At 46.5% G+C, this 23,395-nt stretch overlaps 1 long non-coding RNA gene across 1 annotated transcript in view; it reads right to left on the reverse strand.

The window, feature by feature from the left end:
- Positions 1,189-23,395, reverse strand: part of LOC102162776 — a 46,967-nt gene continuing 24,760 nt past the window's right edge. The window contains exon 4 of the long non-coding RNA XR_001307408.2: positions 1,189-1,443. This is a non-coding gene — a long non-coding RNA (uncharacterized LOC102162776). The remainder of the gene's footprint in view (positions 1,444-23,395) is intronic.

The following is a 23,395-nucleotide window of genomic DNA, read 5'->3' on the forward strand; positions in this document are numbered from 1 at the left end:
CGCGGCCCAACCGCCCCGAAAGGAGAGAGCCTGGCGGGGCGGGGAAGGCGCGCGCGGGCGCGGAGGGAGGGGGCGGAGCGCGCAACCGCCCGGGAGGCCGGGCCGGCAGGCGGAGCCAGAGGCGGTGCGGCGCGCGCGGTGGGCGGGACTCCGAGGGGGGAGGGGTCAAGGAAGGGGCGGGGGCTCAGAGAGGGGAGGGGCGGGGGCTCGGAGAGGGGCGGGGCGGGCCCTAGGAGACCAGGTGCAAGGAATAAATTTTGAAGATACCACCGGGTGTGAATGGATAAGCCCTTGGCCCCACCTCCTCGGAATGACAATCAATTGCCATCCTTCCCCCCTTTTTTGTCATTTTCACTTGATATTTTCGGACCCAACCCAAATGAACCTTGGCCATTGCACTGAGCTCCAGAGCCAAGCTCCAGAGCCTCACTTGTGTTACCTGATCTCCATCACCACTTCCAGGCACCTCACGTTCTACAAGTGCGAATTTAACTATTTTTAAACTATTCTTTAAAATTATTATTGCCGAATGACTTGATTCCCTGTGAGCTGAATTTGAGATGACAACTTAATTCATGCAATATAGAAAAGAATAAAAATTAACTAAAAAATCAGGATGAAGAAAAAGACAAATGAAAAGGAAAGACCAGGGAGTTCCCGTTGTGGCTCGGGGGAAATTAACCTGACTGGTATCCATGAGGATGCAGGTTCGATCCCTGGCCTCGCTCAGTGGTTAAGGATCTGGCTTTGCCACGAGCTGTGGTGCAGGTTGCAGACATGGCTCAGATCCGGTGTTACTGTGGCTGTGGTGTAGGCCAGCAGGGGCAGCTCTGATATGACCCCTAGCCTGGGAACCTCCATATACTTCGAGTGCAGCCCTAAAAAGACAAAAAAAAAAAAAAAAAAAAAAAAGGAAAGACCAGGAGTTAAGAACACAGCTAAGCAGGCCATAGGGTATCACATAATTATTAAAAGGAGCCACAAATTAGCTCTGAGTTTCCTGGTGGCCAAAACTAAAAGAAAACTATATGTATGTTACTCTCTAAGAAGAAACACACTATTTTGGGAGATTGCTAGCATTTTCCTCTTTGCAGCTGTCAGAGAGATTTCAAGTTTTATATAGTAATTTTGAGTATTGATGTCCTGTATTAGTTATGAACTGTTCCATAACAAATTACCCCAAATGTAGCAGTTAAAAAAAAAAACTCTTTATTTTCGCACAGTTTCTGTGGGTCAGGAATCTGATGCTGTTGAGCTGGGTCCTCTGGATCTGGGTCTCTCACAAAAACGCAGTCAAGATGTTGGCTGGGAATGCAGGCATCTTAAGGCTAAAGAATCCTCTTTCAAGCTCACTCCCATGGCTGTTGGCAAGCCTCAGGTCCTCTCTGGCTGATGGCTGGATCCATCAGTTCCTGAACCATTGCACCTCTTTGTATGAAGCTGCTAGAATAAGAGAAAGAGAGGGAAACAGAAGTTACGGTCTTTTTTGTAAACTAATCTCAGAAGAGACAGCCCATCGCTTTTACATATTCTATTACTTAGAAGCTAGTCCACAACCTAAATGTCCATGGATGGATGAATGAATAAAGGAAATGTGGTATGTACACTCAATGGAATATTATTCAGCCACTTCTATCATTTCCTCAATAGGAAATCCTATCCTTTGAGACAAGAAAGACAAACCTTCATGGCATTATGCTAAGTGAAATAAATCAGAATGGCAAATACAGTTGACCCTGGAACAAGGCAGAGGTTAGGAATAGCAACTCCCCCACCCCCCAATGCAGTCAAAAATCCACATGTAGCTTTACAGTCAGCCATCCAATTTGAGCTTCCACATCCACAGATTCAACCAACTGAGGCTTGTGTACTGCTGTATTGTGTGTGTATTGAAAATAACCCATCTGTAAGTGGACCTGTGTAGTTCAAGCCCTTGTAGCTCAAGGATAAATTGTACCGAATGATCTCACTCACATGTGGAATCTAAAAATACTGAACTTGTAGAAACAGAGCTGATTGATTTGCAGCCGCTGGCAGGTGGGGGAGATGGGAAGATGCTGGTCAAAGGGTACAAACTTTCAATTATAAGGTGGTTAAGTTCAGGAGATCTAATGTACCGGGTGGTGTCTCTAGTTAATAATATTGTATTGTATTCTAGGGTTTTTTTCTGTTTAGGGCCACACCCACGGCATTTGGAAGTTCCCAGGCTAGGGGTCCAATCGGAGCTGTAGCCGCCGGCCTACACCACAGACACAGCAACAGGAGATCCGAGCTGCCCCTGTGACCGACATCACAGCTCACGGCAATGCCGGATCCCCTTAACCCACTGAGCGGGGCCAGGGATTGATTCCAAGTCTTCATAGGTACTAGTTCGTTCGTTACCACTGAGCTGCAGTAGGAACTCCTATGATATTGTATTGTATTCTTGAAAGCAGCTAAATCTTAAAAGTTCTCATTCCCTCCCTCTGGGCAAAAAAAAAAAAAAAAAAAAAGATAATTATGTCAGGCGATGGATGTGTAAACTAACCTTATTGTGGTAATCATTTCACAATATAAATGTATGTTGAATCATCCTGTTGTGCAGCTTAAACTTACACAATGTTCTATTTCAATTAGATATCAATAAAACTGGGGGACAAAAAGAAGCTAGGTCTAGTCTGGAGTTCCTGTTGGGGCTCAGCAGAAATGAACCCGACTAGTATCCATGAGGATGCATGTTCAATCCCTGGCTCAGTGGGAACTGGGAACATCTATATGTCAAGGGTTCAGCCCTAAAAAGAAAAAAAAAACAAAAACAAAAAAACAAAAAACAAAGGGAAGGTAGGTCTGGTCTACACTGAAAGGGAAGGGATTATACAAAGGCATGGAAACCAGCGAGGGGATTGTTAGGATCATCTTAAATCCTGCCTATAGTCCTCAAAAAGATCACCACTCTAACCCTCCAGCGGTTTTCACAAATCTGAGTGAACTCCTTCTCCTGAAACCCCTGTCCTTCAGGATTCCTTTAATCACTTGAGATCTATCAGTCATCTGATTTCTTTCACTCGTCTTAAAGTCTGTGAGGTTTATTCCTATTATTGTGTGTAACTATTATTATTTTTCATTGCTGTGTAATAGTCCATTGTGTGATTAAGCACAATTTTATTTATCCCGTCTGTCCACTGTTGATCAACATTTGGCCAGTTTTTAGCTGTTATGAACAAAGCTGCTGTGAACATCCTATAAATGTCTTTTGGTGGCTATATGCACTCATGTCTAGTCCAGAAGTGGAATTAGAGTCAGATAGTATTAGTAAACACTGCCCCTGTCAATTGAGATTTACAGGGGGCAAAGCCTGGGAAGAATAAAGAAGTCAGGGAGCAGGAACAGGCATGGAGAGCCTCCAGATCACAGTGCAGGTCTGACCACTGTGCAAGTTCCACGGTCTCAGCCGGAAGGACGGGGATCCCAGAGTGAAGACTCTCCTTTATAGGAGCCTTTGCGAGGCAGGAATTGTCCCAATCTAGTAGACCTGCCAGGCAGAATCACTGGCTGGGAGCAGCATGAATGCTGTGACTTCTGAAGGGATGGCCCCTGGAGGCTACTGGTCAACTAGTCTCTTTGCAGCAGACGCTTGAAGGGAGACTGAGTCTGCGTGGTGCACCACCAGGGCCACCCTACTACCAAAGAGTTTTCCCAAGTGGTTGCATCAGTTTAAACTCCTATTAGCAAAGCATGAGAATTGTGGCTCTTCCACCTCCTCGCCAATCTTTGGCAATGTCAGTGCTTGAAGTTTTAGACAATTGGGTGGCTCTCTAGAGGGACGGGGGTGGTTTTAAAATTGCCTTTCCCTGAAGACCAGTGAATTTGAGCACCTTTCATACACTTATTGACTTTGTAACTGTCCTCTTTTGTGAAGCGCTTATTCCAGACTTTTTCCCACTTTAGGGAGTTCCCAGGTGGTACAGTAGGTTAAGGATCCAGCATTATCACTACTGTGGCTTGGGTAGTTCCTGCGGTTCAGTCCTTGGCCTGGGAACTTCTGCATGCCATGGGAGCAGCCAAATTATCATAACAATAATAATAATAAGCCCTTTTCCCTCTTTAAAAAATAGGTCATCTTTTTCTTACTGGTTTATAGGTGTCCATATATTCTGGATACAAATCTTTGTCAATATGTGTATTGCAGATACCTTCTCCTACGCTGTGGCTTGTCTGTCTCCCCTCTTAATGGTGGCTTCTTTTTTTCCGAATAACTGAAGAGACTTCTTTAAATTCCTATTATACATTCTACTGCCTTCGCCTTGGAGCTTTCAAACACCTACTCACCCATGGCCTACATATCTCTTTCTCCTCTAAGGCTTTCCCACTTCTATTGCAATATTAGGACACTGATTACCCAAACCCAGCTCACCAGACCAGGGATTCAAACCCCATCAAGACTCTCTGTGGGAGTTCCCATTGTGCCTCAGCGGGAATGAACCCTAGTAGTATTCATGAGAATTTGGGTTCTATCTCTGGCCTCATTCAGTGGGTTAAGGATCTGGTGTTGCCATGAGCTGTGGTGTAGGCTGGAGACGTGGCTGGGATCCTGTGTTGCTGTGGCTGTGGTGTGCACCGGCAGGTGCAGCTCCAATTCAACCCCTAGCCTGCAAACTTCCATATGCTGCAGGTATAGCCCTGAAAAGCAAAAAAACAAAAACAAAAACAAAAACAAAACCAAAAAACAAAAAAAAAAACCTCTCTCTGTCCATTTCCCACCTCTATGCGTTAATTTGGTTCTTAGGCCACTTTTGCTTACAGGGGGAAGGATGGTCCCAAAGTACTTCCATCTGCATCTTTGTTTTCTCCTTCCAGGAAAGGAATACCTATCCTCCTTATATCCTCTTTTTTTTTTTTTTTTTTTTTTTTTGTCTTTTTAGGGCTGAACCGGTGGCACATGGAGGTTGCTAGGCTAGGAGTTGAATCGGAGCTACAGCTGCCAAGCTGCCAGCCTACACCACAGCCACAGCAACTGGGGATCCAAGCTGTGTCTGCCAAGTCTGCAACCTACACCATAGTTCATGGCAACACCAGATCCTTAACCCACTGAGCAAGGCCGAGGATGGAACCCGCATCCTCACGGATACTAGCAGGATTCATTTCTGCTGCGCCACAACAGGAATGCCCTTGTTTACAACGTTGTGCCAATTTCTGCTGTACAGCAAAGTGACCCAGACACACACACACACACACACACACTCACACACACATTCCTTTTCTTATTTTATCTTCCATCACAGTCTATCTCAAGAGACTGGGTATTGCTCCTTGTGCTATACAGCAGGACCTCATTGCTTGTCCATTCTAAATGGAATAGTTTGTATTTATTAATCCCAAACTTCCCTACAATGGAATATTATTATTCAGCCATAAAAAGGAATGAAATACTGATATATGCTACAGCCTAGATGAAACTTGGAACCACTATACTTAGTGAAAGAACCCAGACCCAGACAAAAAAGACTACATATTGTATCATTAGTTTATCTACGTGTTTATTTATTTAATAGAAATATTGAAGTATAGTTGCTGTGCAATATAATGAGTCACCATTTTTAAAGGTTATACTCCATTGATAGTTATTATAAAATATTGGCTATATTCTCCATATTATACAGTATATTCCGGTAGCTTATATTTGTTTTATGGCTTTCTTTATTTTTTTTATTTCTTTTTTTTGCCTTTTTAGGGCTGCACTCCCAGCATAGGAAGTTTCCCAGGCTAGGGGTCGAATGGGAGCTGTAGCTGCCAGCCTACACCACAGCCATAGCAACGTGGGATCCGAGTCGTGTCTGCGACCCACATCACAGCTCATAGCAATGCTGGATCCTTAACCTACTGAGTGAGGTCAGGGATCAAACCCGAGTCCTCATGGATACTAGTCAGTTTCATCAACCGCTGAACCGCGACGGGAACTCCTGTTTCATCCCGTTTATTTATTTATTTATTTACTGTTTTTTGTGCTGTGCCTGCACAAGAAAGAAGAAAGAAAGAAGGAAGGAAGGAAGGAAAGCAAGCAAGCAAGCAAGCAAACTTATGATTCCCAAAGGAGAAAATGCGGGGGCGGGGGGGGATTAGGAGTATAGAGTTAAGAGATATAAACTGCTATATGTAAAACAGATAAGCAACAAGAATTTCCTGTATAGCATAGGGAACTAGAGTCAACATCTTATGATAACCTATAATGAAAAATAATCTGAAAAAGCAATATATATATATATATATATATATATATATATATGACTGAATCACTTTGCTGTTCACCTGAAACTAACACAACATTGTAAATCAACTATACTTCAGTTTTTAAAATGTCACAAAGATGATGATTAATTCCAGCCTCTCTGTTCTTCCCCTTTAAAAATTTCCCTGACTCAAAAGACCAGGACGGAGTGGATCTGAGGCTTGTCTCCCACTCCCTTGGCTGGCGCCCCACAATTGCAGTAATTCCTTATTTTGCTGCAAACCCCCACTGTTGGACTTTGGCTTTCTATGCCACAGGCCCTTTGCTCGAGTTCAGGATCAGATATAAGAAAAAGCAGTTGTTTTCAGAGAGTCCCCTTTGTGGCTCAGTGGGTTAGGAACCCAACTAATATCCATGAGGATGCAGGTTTGATCCCTGGCCTCGCTTAGTGGTTTAGGGATCTGGTGTTTCCATGAGCTATTGTGTAGGTCAGGTTGCAGATGTGGCTCAGATCCTGTGTTGCTGTGGCTGTGATGTAGGCCGGCAGCCGTAGCTCCAATTTGACCCCTAGCCTGGGAACCTCCATATGCTGTGGGTAGGGCCCTAAACAACAACAACAAAAAAGTTTTTTCATAGCAAGGACCTACTATACAGCACAGGGAAATCTACTAATATTCTGTAATCTATACAGGAAAAAAAAATGGATATATGTATATGTATAACTGGTTCACTTTGCTGTACAGCTGAAATTAATACAACACTGTAAGTCAACTATACTTCAATTAAAAAAAAAAGTTGTCTTCAAATATAGCTCCTATGAACATTTAACATTTTTTTATTTTAAAACTTCCTGCAGAGTTCCTGACGTGGCTCAGTGGGTTAGGCATCCGACCTTGTCTCTTTGAGGATGCAGGTTCAATCCCTGGCCTCACTCAGTGGGTTGAGGATCCTGCATTGAAGTAAGCTGCAGCATAGGTTGCAGATCCAGTGTTGCCCTGGCTGTGGCATGGGCCTCAGCTGCAGTTCCAATTCGACCCCCAGCCCAAGAACTTCTGTATGCAGCAGGTGCGGCCATAAAAAAAGGGGGAAAAAAAGAGTAAAAAAAACTTCCTGGGAGTTTCCTGGTGGCCCAGCGGTTAAGGACCCTGCTGTGGCACAGGTTTGATCCCTAGCCTGGGAACTTCTGCATGCCAAAAAATAATAATAATTAAATAATTAACAAAAAACCCTTCGTTCTCTCATAATTTAGTTGGCAGTCTTTTCTTGCTGGCACAGAAAATGTATTTTAGAAGAAGCCTCTATATATTAGGAACAAGCCTTTATATATTATTAACTCTTTTTTAAAAATAATTAATTAATTAATTAATTTGTATTTTGTCCTTTTTTTAGGGCTGCACCTGCAGCATATGGAGGTTCCCAGGCTAGGGGTCTAGTCAGAGCTATAGCTGCCGGCCTACACCACAGCCACAGCAACGGCGGATCCTTAACCCACTGAGTGAGGCCAGAAATCGAACTAGCAACCTCATGGTTCCCAGTCTGATTCGTTTCCGCTGTGCCATGACAGGAACTCCTAAATTCTTTTATTTATTTTTTTCTAGGGCTGTACCTGAGGCATAGGGAAGTTCCCAGGCCAGGGGTCAAATTAGAGCTGTAACCACCGGCCTAAGCCACAACCACAGCAATGCCAGATCTGAGCCACATCTGCAACCTACAGCACAGCTCATGGCAACGCTGGATCCTTAACCCACTGAATGAAGCCAAGGATTAAAACTGCTGCGTCCTCATGGATGCTAGTCAGACTCGTTTCTGCTGAGCCATGATGGGAACTCCTAAAACTCTTCTATATAAGAAATACATTTTGGGGAGTTCCTGCAGCAGAAATGAATCCGACTAGGAACCATGAGGTTTCTGGTTTGATCCCTGGCCTCGCTCAGTGGGTTAAGGATCAGGCGTTGCCATAAACTGTGCTGTAGGTCACAGAAGTGGCTCAGATCTGGCATTGCTATGGCTGTTGCATAGGCGGCAGCTATGGCTCCAATTCGACCCCTAGGCTGGGAACCTCCATATGCCATGGGTGCGGCCCTAAAGAGCAAAAAAAAAAAAAAAAAAAAAAAAAGGAAATACATTTCACAGAGTCATATCGACCAAAGGCACATGTGAATACCAGAGGAACTAGTCTGGAGAAAGGGTACAGGCAGGTTTGCATGGATTAAGAGCATGGGTTGGAATCATAGCTCTGCCTCTTTAAGCTGAGCATGACTAGAAGGGTACTTAACCTCCCTCTGCCTCAGTATCTTCATCTATAAAATGGGGATAGCAATAGTACCTGTGTCAAAGGGTTTGAGGATAATTAAATACATGGCACCTGACACATAGGAAGTGCCCAATAAATGCAAACTACGGTCACCTTATTCCTTGTCTCTACGAGCAAAAGAAAAATGAAGCATTCAATGAAATTAAATTCTTCCTGAGTGATGACTTAAAATAAACTGCTACTTGAAAACTAAAATTATCATATTGGGTAATGCTATCCAAAATGTAACTGATCTATATTCCAGTGACTCCATGAAACACATCAATTCGTATAGTTACTTAGAAGAACATTTAACAACTAATTTAGGCATTCCCGCTGTGGTGCAGTGGGTTAAGAATTTGACTACAGCAGCTTGGGTTGCTGTGGAGGGGTGAGTTTGAGTCTGATGCAGTGGGTTCAAGGATCTGGCGTTGCCACCACCGGGGTTCAGATTCCATCCCTGGCCTGGGAACTTCCATAGGTCTGGGTGTGGCCATAAAAGAAAAAAGCTAATTTAAAGAGCAGATTGGAGTTCCTATCAAGGCACAGTGGAAATGAATCCGAATAGGAACCATGAGGTTGCAGGTTCGATCCCTGGCCTCGCTCAGTGGGCTAAGGATCCAGTGTTGCCGAGACAAAAAACAAAACAAAACAAAACAAAAAACAAAAAAAAAAACCTGGCAATCATTTTATTTCTCACAATTTCTGCAGGTTGGGAGTTTAGGAAGGACTTGGTTGGCTCTGCAACTCCCCACAGCTCCCATGTGATTGAAATCAGACGGTGGTTAGAACTGCAACAGGAGAGGGAAGAAGAAGCAGCTCAGAGTGGCAGGTATCTCTCCCCTCTCTCTCTTTTTTTTGGGGGGGGGTTTGTTTGTTTGTTTGTTTGTTTGTTTGCCTTTTTTTTTTAGGGCCACACCCGTGGCATATGGAGGTTCCCAGGCTAGGGGTCTAATCAGAGCTACACCTGCCGGCCTACACCACAGCCACAGCAACGCCAAATCCTAACCCACTGAGCGAGGCCAGGGATCGAACCTGAAACCCCATGCTTCCTAGCTGGATTCGTTTCTACTGAGCCATGACAGGAACTCCTCCCTCCCCTTTCTTAGGCACTTTCAGGACCTCTCCATGTGGGTTATTTTGAGCCTCCGAACAGCATGGCGGCCTCAGGCCACTGTTTCCGTGGTGGCCTGTGACTCCAGCATAAGTATTCCAGTAAACAAGTCGAAAACTGCATCTCCTTTTCTGACCCAGCCTTCAAGTCACACTGGCTCATTTCTGGTGCATTCTATAAGTTACAGGAAGTTCCCTGGCAGCGTAACAGCTTAAGGATCCCAAATGGCTACAGCTGGCAGCTGTGGTGCAGGCTGCAGCTGTGGTGCAGGCTGCAGCTGTGGCAGGGTTTGATCCCTGGCTGAGGAACTTTCATATCCTGCAGGTGCAGCCAAAAAGAGAGAGAGAGAGTCAGAAGCCTGCTCAGGTTCAAGTGGAGGGGAACAGACCCCATCTCTCAATGGTAGTAGGATCAAGGGTTTGCAGAACAGCATGTGGTTTAGGAGACATGGTGGCAGCTATGTTTGGAAATTGCAATCTGCCACATAGCAACCTCTATCCAAGCCGAACTTTCTCATCTGTATAAGACAGGTAGTGATTGTATCAACTGATAGAGTCGTAGTGCGGACGAAGTGAATAAATACCTGGAAAGCACTTAGGATTGTATCTGGCATTCTCCATAAATATTATTATCATCAGGACTATCATCAATCTTTTCATTGCTCACTGAACCAGGACTAGGCAGTCATGGTCCCCACCGTTCCTCAGAAGTCCCTCTCTGGGTCCAAGTACATCACTGCCTCTGGCCTCTCTTTCCCTAATGGCTGTCCCTGACTGTAAATCTTCCACCACAGCTGGTGTCCCTGCTGGCTGAGACAAGACCCTGCAGCCACTGGTCCCATAACGTCTCAGAGAGGCCCATCAGTGGACCCCACAAGGACTGGCTGCCCTCCGCTGCTGCCACTGTCTCGATGTAATTAGGGCCATGATCCCAAACTCTGGCAGGCAGCCCGATATTGCCACAGCGGAGTCACCTCTGAGTTGACCTGCCCTCGTATCCTGCAGGCACCCCACCTCTGAGGGACAAATGCCTGCTGATCTCCAGCCTCAAATGTTCATAAAAAGCAAGTAAAACATTCAAATGGGATAAATAACTAGATCCTACTGTATAGCCCAGAGAATTATATTCACTGTCCTATGATAAACCATAATGGAAAAGAATTTTTTTTTTTTAAAGAGGGTGTGTGGGAGTCCCCGTCATGGCTCAGCGGTTAACGAACCTGACTAGTATCCATGAGAATGCAGGTTTGATACCTGGCCTTTCTCAGTGGGTTAAGAATCCAGTGTTGCCGTGAGCTGTGGTGTAGGTCACAGATGCGGCTCGGATCTGGCACTGCTGTGGCTGTGGCATAGGCCTGTGGCAACAGCTCCAATTGGACCCCTAGCCTGGGAACTTCCATAGGCCGCTGGTGCGGGCCCCCTCCCCAAAAAAGTGTGTGTATATACATATGTGTATGTATATACGTATGTATATACATATTTTTATATATATATATATATATTTTTTTTTTTTTGCTTTTTAGGGCTGCACCCATGGCATATGGAGTTTCCCAGACTAGAGGTCCAATCGGAGCTACAGCTGCCAGCCACAGCCACAGCCACAGCCACATCAGATCTGAGCCGCGAATGTGACCTACACCACAGCTCACGGCAACGCCAGATCCTTAAGCCACTGAGCAGGGCCAGGGATTGAAACTACAACCTCATGGTTCCTAGTCAGATTCGTGTGTGTGTGTGTGTGTGTGTGTGTGTGTATGAATCACTTTGCTGTACAGTAGAAATGTAAATCACCTATACTTGAATAAAAAATTTAAAAAAGAAGTTCTAGAGCCAAAAACAAATAAACAAAAATCAAACAAATGAACAACTCCCTCCCTGAGTACTAAACTCAGTTGCCAAACCAATGGAATGTAGTAAAACAACGTAGTTCTCCCTGGAGTAGACATTCCGGGAGCAAGAGACCCAGTGCTGTCCCTCTGTACACCTGCTCCTCCCGCCCCACCCTAGCACTGTTGTTTTTTGTTTTTGTTTTGGTTTGCTTTTTTCTTTTTAGGGCTGTACCTGTGGTATATGGAGGTTCCCAGGCTAGGGGTCTAATCGGAGCTGTAGCTGCCGGCCTACACCACAGCCACAGCAATGCAGGATCCGAGCCATGTCTGTGACCTACACCACAGCTCACGGCAGCGCCAGATCCTTAACCCACTGAGCAAGGCCAGGGATCAAACCCGCAACCTCATGGTTACTTAACCACTGGGTTTGTTAACCACTGAGCCACAATGAATCTGGTAGTTTTTATAGCACTGGGAACTATATGTAGTCACTTGTGATGGAGCAGGATGGAGGATAATGTGAGAAAAAGAATGTATATATGTACGTGTGATTGGGTCACTTTGCTGTACAGTAGAAAATTGACAGAACACTGTAAACCAACTATAATGGAAAAAATAAAAATCATTTAAAAAAAACCAAAATGGTAGCATGGCGCCAACACAACTCATAGAATTTATTTAAATTAAGATAAAACCAATGCCATAGGTATTACAGAAAATACAGTAAACAGCAATACTTTTGTAATTCCTGCAGTAAACAATGAAGACAAAAATATAAAAGCAATCCTTTCCTAAGCAAAAAAACAAATAAACAAAGGAATCTGGGGAATCTGGTAGTTTCTACAGTCTGCTTCCGCTGGTCCCCAGGAGTCCTTCTTACAAATTCATATAATTCCAAATTGTATGACTGGATTGAATAGGGTTTTTCCCCAGAGCCCCTCAAATAAGTCTGAGATGCAATGGGATACTTGGGAGAAAGGGAGCCCTTTCAGCCCAGGCAGTGAACACATACAAGTCCCAGCTCCTGTCTGCCAGGACACCCTGTCACACCGACCGTTTCCCTGTTCAGAAGTGGCCCTGTATCAGGGAGAGAGTTTTCATGATGTCATTGACTTCTGCTGTGGTGGCAAAACTGTCACCCGGGACAGTGAGATGACCCCACCAGGAACAGATTTCAGCAGGTGTTTGGGAGGAGGCGAGGAGGGGCCCAATGCGGTCAGCAGGAGTCAGACTCGGCCCTGGGGAGCGACCACAGCTGGAGGCTGAGGGCACAGTTCTTACTTCTCGCAGGGGATCCCAAGGGCACTGGGGCCCACACCACGCACTTTGGTGCACAAGTGTCGGTGGGGCTGGGGGTGGATTCAGAACATAAAGGCATCAGGGGATCTGGGCACATCTGGTTCTCTCCTAGGTACCCAGGATCTAAACCTCCCTCCCACCTAAGGAGGCAGGGCCCACCTGCCAAGGAAAGAGCTGGGAATACCACATACTTCTTTTTTTTTTTTTTTTTTTTTTGGTGTTTTTGTATTTTGAGGGCCGTACCCGCGACATACAGAGGTTCCTAGGCTGGGGTTGTCTCGGAGTTGTAGCTGCTTCCCTACACCACACCCACAGCAACGTAGAATCCGAGCCATGGCTGCGACCCACACCAGAGTTCCTGGCAATGCTCGATCCTTAACCTGAGTGAGGCCAGGGATCGAACCTGAGTCCTCATGGATACTAGTCAGGTTCGTTAACCACGAGCCACAACAGGAATTACTTAGATACTTTCTTTGCCCCTGGAGGTAGGGGGTGGAGAGAACCCACAGGCCTCATGTCAGGGACAGTAGATGCAATGGCAGTGTCTACATCTAGTTTCTGGAAGTGACAGTGACAGGGTTCTGGTGCCAGTGGGGCCAGGCCAGGCATCCAACCTGGGCCTGAGGGAGGGGTGTCTTCACCTGAGCAGCTCCCAGACAGGATCTGGGCCTTTGTTGCTGCCTACAGAGCTTCCTACCATGTTTTCCCCAACCATCCAGCAATTTTGGAAACCATCCAGCATCCTTTTAATAAATCCCTGTTCTTTTTAAAATAGCCCGAGTTGATTGTGATGCTTGCCCATAGGGCGTTGACCAATACTGGAGTTTTAAGCACTTTTTTTTTTTTTTTTTTGCTGCACCCACAGAATGTGGAAGTTCTTGTGCCAGGGATTGAATCCTCACCGCAGCTGTAACCAGAGACACAGCAGTGCCTCTTGATCCTTAACCATCTGAGCCACCAGGGAACTCCAAAAGCATTTTCTTAAAGTGTCGCACCCACAGCATATGGAAGTTCCCAGGCTAGGGGTCAAATCAGAACTACAGCCGCCGGCCTACACCACTGCCCAGCAATGCGGGATCCTTAACCCACTGAGCAAGGCCAGGATCAAACCCGCATCCTCAGGGGTACTAGTCGGGTTCGTTACTGCTGAGCCACGATGGGGACGCCCTCCATAAGCATTTTTTGACTTCAGAAGCTTCAGAGCACAGTGCCCTCCTCAGCAGGACACCAGGATCTACAAGGATGCCACTGGCCCAGATGGCATAAGGCCTGGCAAGGAGCTGTGGGCATTTAACCAAGGAGACCAGAGCAGGGGGAGAATCTGGCAGTGCCCTGGGGTAACAAACCTGCCACCTGTCAGGGGCACTGGTAAGACACCCAAGAAGACTCCCAACAAGGGTGGGAGGAAGATCCTATGACAGCAGGTGAGGGTAAGACCCAGAGGCATTTGGAATATTCATAACTATTGATGTGAATGTCCATTGACCCATCGGGTGAGCAGCCCCAGGAAATCCATTAGTCCACAACCGCCTCTACAAGCTGCCAAGGGACCTGTTGCCCAGGCCCTGGCCACAGACCCTGACCTCAAAAATCACAGCCATCGATGCTTGTTAGAGTGCTGGGGCTGAGAAGGAAAAATCCCAGAATTTATTGTTTGTTTAAATTATTAATTGATGTATGTCTACTTGGTTTAAAAAAAAAAAAAAAAAGGAGTTCCTGTGGTGGCTCAGCAGTAGCAAGCCCGACTAGTATCCATGAGGACATGGGTTCAATCCCTGGCCCTGCTCAGTGGGTTAAGGATCCAGTGTTGCCAAGAGCTGTGGTGTAGGTCGCAGACACAGCTCGGATCCCGTGTTGCTGTGGCTGTGGCGTGGGCTGGTGGCTACAGCTCCAATTAAACCCCTAGACTGGGAACTGCTTGGCCCTAAAAAAACAAAAACGAAACCAAAAACTCTTGGTTCCCTGGTGGCTCAGCAGGTTAAGCTTCCAGCATTGTCACTGCTATATTGAGGGTTCGATCCCTGGCCCAGGAAATTCCTCATGCCAGAGGTGTGGCCAAAAAAACAAAAAACCCTCTTTTAATGTCTTTAGCTGTAGCAGATGATATAGGAAAGTGGTATAAAGAGACGGAGAAAGGGGCAGAACACAGGGAAAACTGAAAGGAAGAGAAAGAGGGAAAAATAGTTTAAAGCTGAAGATATCACTGTCATACCAGGCTGGAGAATTAAGGTAGCAGCATGAAATGTCCAAGACAGATGTTTCAGGGTGTGCTGGCAGCACCAGCACCATCCTAGGGGAGCCCTACATTCCTTTTTCAATGGAAGTACTTCAAGGTTGACGCCCTGCCCTCTGGAGGGAGGAGTCCAAGATCAGGCCAGAGTGGACCATTTAACACGACTTTGCCTCAATGTCCTCAAAGCAAGAAGAGAAGGGAGGACTCCGGCACCTGTTCTTGAAAAGGAAACCAAAAAGGAATCCCAGGAGTTCCCATCATGGCTCAGTGGTTAATGAATCTGACTAGGAACCATGAGGTTGCGGGTTCGGTCCCTGGCCTCGCTCCGTGGGTTAAGGGTCCGGCGTTGCTGTGAGCTGTGGTGTAGGTTGCAGACACGGCTCAGATCCTGCATTGCTGTGGCTGTGGTGTAGGCCGGCAGCTACAGCTCTGATTAGACCCCTAGCCTGGGAACCTCCATATGCTGAGGGTTCGGTCCTAAAAGGACAAAAAGACAAAAACCAAACAAACAAAAAGGAATCCCAGAAGTTAATCTTCCACAATATTATGGGACAGGAACCACAATAAGAGCAAACTGTAAAGTGTTGGAGGCAGGGTCCACCCAGAGTGGGATGGGGTGGCTGACAGTGAGGACCCCGGGCCCCTCCAGAGGGTGGAGGTGCAAAGGAGCTTGTAGGGGTCATGGCTGCACATGCTGCCCCTTAATCCACTCACAGCAGCAGCCCTCTGCACAGCCAGCCAGCTCATCTTGCGCCAGCAACTGTGACCACTGAAGCCTTCTTACTTCATGAGGATGAAAAAATGGTTGTTTTTTGGAGCAAAGGATTTGTCCCTGAAATGTAGAGCTGAAGGGAACTTTCGCAATGACCGAGTCCAACCTTCTTGATAGCAAATTTCAGTAAAATTAAACCTCGAAGCCAAACACTTAATACACGAGAAGGAGTTCTGGTTGATAAGACACTGTTAAGAGAGTGAGGGGTTTTGACCATCTTGAAGGATGTATCAGTGATTTACTGGAGCACAACAAATTACCCCAAACCTTAAACCATTACTGGCTTAAAATAACAATATTTATTAACTCACAGTTTTTCTCTATTAAGAATCTAGTCTCTCAGGAGTCTACAGCCTCGCTGTGTCCTCTTTCTCAGGGTTTCTCACAGGCTATGTCAAGGTTTCATTCAGCCAGACTGGCAGCAATCTTACCTTTTTTTTTTTCCAATTATTTTATTTTATTTTGCTTTTTAGGGCCACACCCATGGCATATGGGGGTTTCCAGGCTAGGGGTCGAATTGGAACTATAGCTGCCAGGTTACATCACAGCCACAGCAACGCCAGATCCGAGCTGTGTCTACAGCCTACACCACTGCTCATGGCAATGCTGGATCCTTAACCTGCTGCTCAAGGCCAGGGATCAACCCACAACCTCAGGTTCCTAGTTGGATTCGTTTCCTTTGCGCCATGATAGGAACTCCTAGGCTGCAGTCTTACCTGAAGGTCTGACTGGAGAAGGAGGTGCTTCAAAGCTCCTGCATGTGGCTTTGGCAAGATTCACTTCCCCACTGACTGTTGGACTGGGGACTGTAGTTCCTTGGTGACTGCTGCCCAGTCATCAAGTCCCTTACTATCTGAACCTCACCAGATGGCAGCTTGCTTTTCAGGGTAAGCCAGCAGAGAGCAAAGGGAGTGGCAGTGAGCTGGAAGTCATCACCTTTCATAAGGAACCTAATCATGGAAGTGACATCTCATCACGGTTGTGAATTCCATTCCTTAGAAATGAGTCATCAGGAGGGTTGTGGTGCAGTGGAAGAGAATCTGACGAGGACCCGTGAGGATGTGGGTTTGATCCCTGGCCTCCCGCAGTGGGTTAAGGATCCAGCATTGCCGGGAGCCGTGGTGTAGGTGGCAGATGCGACTTGGATCCTGAGTTGCTGTGGCTGTGGTGTAGGCTGGCAGCTGTAGCTCCATTTTGACCCGTAGCCTGGGAACTTTCATATGCCTCAGTGCGGCCCTAAAAAGGAAAAAAAGAAAGAAAGAAATGAGTCATCAGGTCCAACCCACACTTAAGAGGAAGGTCTTACGCAAGGAAGTCAATGCCAGGAGGCAGGATTTTTGGGAGCCATGTCAGAAGCTGCCAGCCACAGATGGTGTGTAGAAGGTAGGAAAAGGGTCCGGTTTTCTGTTTGTTTCTTCGTTTTGGCCCCGCCCAGAGCATGTGGAAGTTCCCCGGGTCAGGGATCGAACCCAAGCCACAGCAGTGCTAGATCCTTAACCGCTAAGGCCACCCACCTGTGGAACTTTCTGACTGAAAAGAAAAGGCCCTGTAAATCCAGCCACCCACACGTTGCCTGAAGTCCCAACATAACTCACCGCCAAGTGGCTTTTCATTCTACAGCTGCACAATGACATAGTTAGAAACGGTATCTTGGTTATACCGGGAGAGAAGCCATCTGTCTGTAACCTACACCTGTGCCCATACAGGCACCTTGTAACCTGTGAAAATGAGGGAAAGTTCAGAAGATTATCTTCTCGGAGTTCCTGTTGTGGCTCAGCAGACCTGAGCAGTACCCATGAGGAGGCGGGTTTGATCCCTGACCGGGATCCGGTGTTGCTGGGGCTGTGGTGTAGGCCAGCAGCTGCAGCTCTGATTCAGCCCCTAGCCTGGGAACTTCCATAGGCCTTGGCTGCAGTCCTAAAAAAGCAAAAAAAAAAAAAAAAAAAAAAAAAAAAAAAAAAGAGAGAGAGAGAGAGCAAGAAGATTCTATTCTCTTTAAATGATGGCTGAAGTTCCTGCTGTGGCACAACAGGATTGGTGGCGTCTTGGGAGCACTGAAACGCAGATCCCATCCCCAACCTGGCACAGTGGATTAAGGATCCGGGCATTGCCACAGCTGCGGTATAGGTCGAAATTGCGCCTCGGATCTGATCCCTGGCCAGGGAACTCCATATGCTGCAGGGCAGCCAAAAAAGAAACGAAATAGATAAATAATGGCTAACCGCCTTAATGAAAGCTGGAAAGTAAATTTTAAAGATTTGGTCTAATTTGTAAAGTGACCTGGAATGGAGTTCCTATAGTGGCTCATCGGAAATGCATCTGACTAGCATCCAAGAGGACGCAGGTTCGATCCCTGGCCTCAGTCAGTGGGTTAAGGATCCAGCCTTGCTGTGGCTGTGGCGTTAGGTCAGTGGCTACAGCTGCGATTCTACTCCCACCAACCTCCATATGCTGCAGGCACAGCCCTAAAAACAAAACAAAACAAAAAAAAAAAAACACAACTTAGAATAGATATACAAGGAGATGCTGCTGAACAGCATTGAGAACTTTGTTTAGATACTCATGTTGCAACAGAACAAAGGGTGGGGGAAAAAATGTAATTGTAATGTATACATGTAAGGATAACCTGACCCCCTTGCTGTACAGTGGGGAAAAAAAATTAAAAAAAAAAAAACACAAATGAATAAAGTGACCTAGAATATGTAGAACATATTTCGACTTATAAATCCTAACAATCTCTCAAAGGAGCTGGACAAATCGGCAAGTTTTAGAGAAAACAGCAGTGAGAGTGCCTGGTACAACCAAACCAGTCATCAAAGTAGTTAAAAATTCCAGAACCGAGAAAATACATGGGTTGTAAGAATGGGAGGTTTCTCGCGCCTTAGTCCTTTGACACGAAGGCTATTTTTCATGTGTAATTCTGAACTTGGCACGAAGTATGAACTGTGGCCCAGTGACTGGCAGACAGCATTTCAGAGCTCCCAGCCCACTCTCTGGGAACGTTACGGATCATGTTTCACCCTCACGTATCCACAAGACCTGGCTCCGAAGGCTGTTTATAAACGTCAACTTTAGCATCCAAAGACATAAGACTGTAAGAGGTAAGCAAGGCTACAAAAAAGCAATGAAGCCAGGAAGGAAGAAAGGAGGGAGGGAAGGAGGAAGGAGGGGAGGAAGCCCCCCTCAAGTGTGCCTCCCCCCCCCCATTTGGGGTGATTATGAGATTAGAGGAATACAGAAAGTCTGAGCTTAAGGACCACAGCTCTGTTCAGAGGGGTGTGCTTACTGGAAAACCAGTCTCGTTAACTGACTTGTACCATGGCCAAGATGCAAGGATCTCAGGGAATATGTGGTCTCACGCCTCATTTCAAAGACGAGGAACTTGGGTTCCAAAGAAGCTAAATAGGAGTTCCCTTCATGGCGCAGTGGAAACGAATCCGTCTAGGAACCATGAAGTTGGGGGTTCGATCCCTGGCCTCACTCAGTGGGTTAAGGATCCGGTGTTGCTGTGAGCTGTGGTGTAGGTCACAGACGTGGCTCAGATCCCACCATTGCTGTGGCTATGGTGTACTCTGGCAGGTGTAGCTCCAATGTGACCCCTAGCCTGGGAACCTCCATATGCTGCAGTGTGGCCCTAAAAAAAGACAAAAAACAAACAAAACAAAAACCCCAAAAAACAAACAAAAAAAAACCCAAAGAGGCTAAGTAACTCACCAAGTAGAGAGACACTGAGGTCAGCCCTTCCCACAAAGGGCCCAACATGGAAAAGCTGAAGCTAGCAGACTGTCTCCTCCTCAGGGGACAACCAGTTCCCTTTGCCTTACGCACCCCTCCAGCAAGCAGTATTTCTCAACTTTGTGTTTGTGCAAACGCTTGAGCAGGGTCAACTCCGGCACCAAGAGGCACGACGCTCTGTGTACAGTGGCAGGCGAAGGCTGGAGTGGCCCAGCCCTGCCCTCAGCCACTTCCTCGGAGGCCCAAGGTGACAGAGAAAACACATCTATTGTCCCTAGTTAGGTGAGTAGAGACCAGGCTCATCAAGCACGGGGGAAAGTGGCCAGGCCCCTCTGGGGACTGGGCCGTCCAGAAGGACTGCCCAGCACCATAACCAGCAGGACCCGGGGGGGGGGGGGGTCAGACCCAGGAGGCACCTGCCCGTCCTGAGTGAGGGCTCTGAGCCAGGTGGCCATGCCAAGTGACATCCTCAGGGGGCTCTACAGTGCCCCCCCCAACTCCAGGAAGAGGCCAAGGTCAGCCCCAGTCCCACACAGGGTTGGCCCACAGGACAGGCGTAAAAGGACATGTGTCCAGATGTGACTGAGGGTCAGTGGGACCAGCTGTGGGCCGGAACAGCCCCAGGAGAAGTCAAAGCCAGGAGCAGGCAAGGCTCTGACCAGCCGCCTCCCTAGCACAGGGCCTTTGCTCCTCGTGCCCTTTCTCTGCTTGGAGTGTGATTCCTCACATGGGCTGGATCCTATGTCTTGTCTCCCAGGACTCCTGTCACCCTGTGTTTCTGTCTCTGAAATGAGCTCATCCCCTTAAAAATGTTTTTTTTTTTTCATTTTATTTTTTATTTTTGCTTTTTAGGGCCGCACCTGCAGCCTATGGAGGTTCCCAGGCTAGGGGTCTAATTGGAGCTGTAGCCGCCCCCCTCCACCACAGCCACAGCAACGCCAGATCCGAGCTGTGTCTGCAACCTATACCACAGCTCGTGGCAACGCCAGATCCTTAACCCACTGAGCGAGGCCAGGGATCCAACCAACACCCTTATGGATGCTAGTCGGATTCGTTTCTGCTGTGCCACAACGGGAACTCCCCCCAAATTTTTTTTAAAGAGGAGTAAAAATTACTTTCCTCTTGAAGTAAAAGAATTCAAAACCTGAGGAGAACATTACCTACTACTCTAGAAGATTTCACTGGCTGATAGGCAGGAAACTGATAGAAAAATGAGTAAACCCCCAAACATCTTTAACGTTAATGCTAACGAAGATTGAAATAATTTATCTGCTTTTCTATACATTTCCCTTCAGCCCAAATGAAACCTAACTTTTATTTCCAGATACAAAATTAAAAAAAAAAAAATACAAAAATGAGAGTTCCCGTCATGGTGCAGCGGTTAACGAATCCGAATAGGAACCATGAGGTTTCAGATTCAATCCCTGGCCTCATTCAGTGGGTTAAGGATCTGGCACTGCATTGCCATGAGCTGTGGTTTAAGTTACAGAATCAGCTCGGATCCTGCATTGCTCTGGCTGTGGTGTAGGCCGGCAGCTGCGGCTCTGATTCAACCCCTAGCCTGGGAACTTCCATCTGCATGGATGCGGCTCAACAGAAAAAACAAAAAACACAGAAATGCAAAAGAACACGTTGAAAAGACCAAAGAGTCGGAGGGAAGATGGCTGTATCCAGAGGTGGTCAATGAAATTCCAGGCCATCAGGAAAGGAGGATTGGAGGGCACAAGAGAGGACATCTCAAGAGTTGAGCAGGTTACTATTTTTAAATCAGAAATAGTATTTATTGGACTCTCTTCCATTAAAATATTGCCCGTGGAAAAAAGATGAATATTTATTCCCCATAGTTCCCAGGATACAAAAAAAAAAAAAAAAAAAAAAAAAAGAACGGAGAGAAAAGGGGGAGGAGGTTAGAAAGACAAGGCAGGGAGTTCCCGTTGTGGTGCGGCAGAAACGAATCCGACTAGTATCCATGAGGACGCAGGTTTGATCTCTGACCTCGCTGTGAGCTGTAGTATAGGTTGAAGATACGGCTCGGATCTGGCGTGGCTGTGGCTGTGGCTGTGGTGTAGGCCGGCAGCTGTAGCTGATTCGACCCCTAGCCTGGGAACTTCCATATGCCTCAGGTGCAGCCCTTAAAAAAAAAAAAAAAAAAAAAAAAAAAGAGAGAGAGAGAGAGAGAGCAAGAGAGAGAAGACGGGCTAGAGGACAAACTGGGGAAATCCTCCAGAAACCTGGGAGCAGGTCCAAGCCCTCGTTTCACTTCTCTCCCCCAGCAACCCTGTACTCAGCACCAGGAAGGATTCCAAGCCCTATGTTGGCTTCTCGCTCCTGTTCCTCAATCCAGGCCTGTTCCTCAAGTATTTAGTTAGGGAGGAAAGCTGGGAGCTCCTACAACCTGCTCCCCCACCACCTCTGGAATCTTCCCCATGGAAATAGGACACAATGAAATCAGACAATGGGCGCATTCAGCCCTGGGCAGCCGGGATGCCTTTGTTCTGGTGAACCAGAATGAAGCTTAACTAAATACACCAGGGAGCAACTTAAAGTGGAAATGGAAAATGACCTTCCATTTGGAGACGGAGTGAAATACACTAGCAAAAAGCCTTTGGGTCCAAGAAAACCCAAAGAGTTACAAAGGATCATTTTCATCTGGCCTAAAGAGATCACCGATGAAGTAAATTAATCTTGATGAAAGTTTGAAAAAAAAGTGTCTACTGATTTTTCTTTTTTTTTTTTTTTTGGTTTTTAGGGCCGAACCTGCAGCCTATGGAGATTCCCATAGGAGGTTCCCAGGCTAGGGGTTGAATCAAAACTGTAGCTGCCGGCCTACACCACAGCCACAGCCAGATCCGAGATGCATCTGTGACCTACACCACAGCACACGGCAATGCCGGATCCTTAACCCACTGAATGAGGCCAAGGATCAAATCGGTAACGTCATGGTTCCTAATTGTATTTGTTTCCACTGCGCACACACAAGAACCCCTGATTTCGTTTTTTTGAAAGTTGTATTGTTCCCCCCCGCCCCACTTTATGGAGGTATGATTGACATATAAAAACTGTACCTATTTAATGTGTACAAACTCCATGCACTTGGGGGTAAAACTGTGTCCATTTTTGGATCGTATAGTAATTAGGATGCTTAAACATTTTAGATGCACAAAAATGATACTCAGGTCCTTTAAAAGGTAGTCTGTGATAGATAATGCTAGGAAATATCGAAATCTGCCTATTTGGTTTTTTTTTTTGGCTGCACCCATGGCACAGTGTATGGTGCAGGGGCCAAATCCAAGCCAAAACTACAACCTGCATGACAGCGGAAACTCTTAAATTTAGCTGTTTTGGCTTTTTTTTTTTTTTTTTTTTTTTTGGTTTTGGTTTTTAAGGCCCCACCCAGAGCTTATGGAAGTTCCCAGGCTAGGGGTCGAATCAGAGCTACAGCTGCCAGCCTGCACCACAACCACAGCAACTGGATCTGAGCCGTATCTGAGAACTACATACACCACAGCTCATGGCAATGCTGGATCCTTAACCCACTGAGCAAGGTCAGGGATCGAACCCACATCCTCATGGATCCTAGTCAGGCTCCTTAACCACTGAGCTACAAAGGGAACTCTTATTTTGGCTTTCTGGTTTTTTGGTTTGGGGTTTTTTTAATGGCCACACAGTATATGGAAGTTCCAAGGTCAGAGATGAAACCCACTTCTGCACAGAGATCTGAGCCACTGCAGTTGGATTCTTTTCTTCCTCTCCTCCTTCTTCTCCTTCTTCAGGCTGCACCTGCTGCAGTTTGAAGTTCCCAGGCTGGGGATTGAATTGGAACTGCAGCTGCAGGCCTACACCACAGCTACAGCAACTCGGGCTCTGAGCCACATCTGCAACCTACACCACAGCATGCAGCAACACCAGATTCTTA

The sequence above is a fragment of the Sus scrofa genome, chromosome 3 (genome assembly GCF_000003025.6).
Source record: "Sus scrofa isolate TJ Tabasco breed Duroc chromosome 3, Sscrofa11.1, whole genome shotgun sequence".
Classification (NCBI taxonomy): domain Eukaryota; kingdom Metazoa; phylum Chordata; class Mammalia; order Artiodactyla; family Suidae; genus Sus; species Sus scrofa.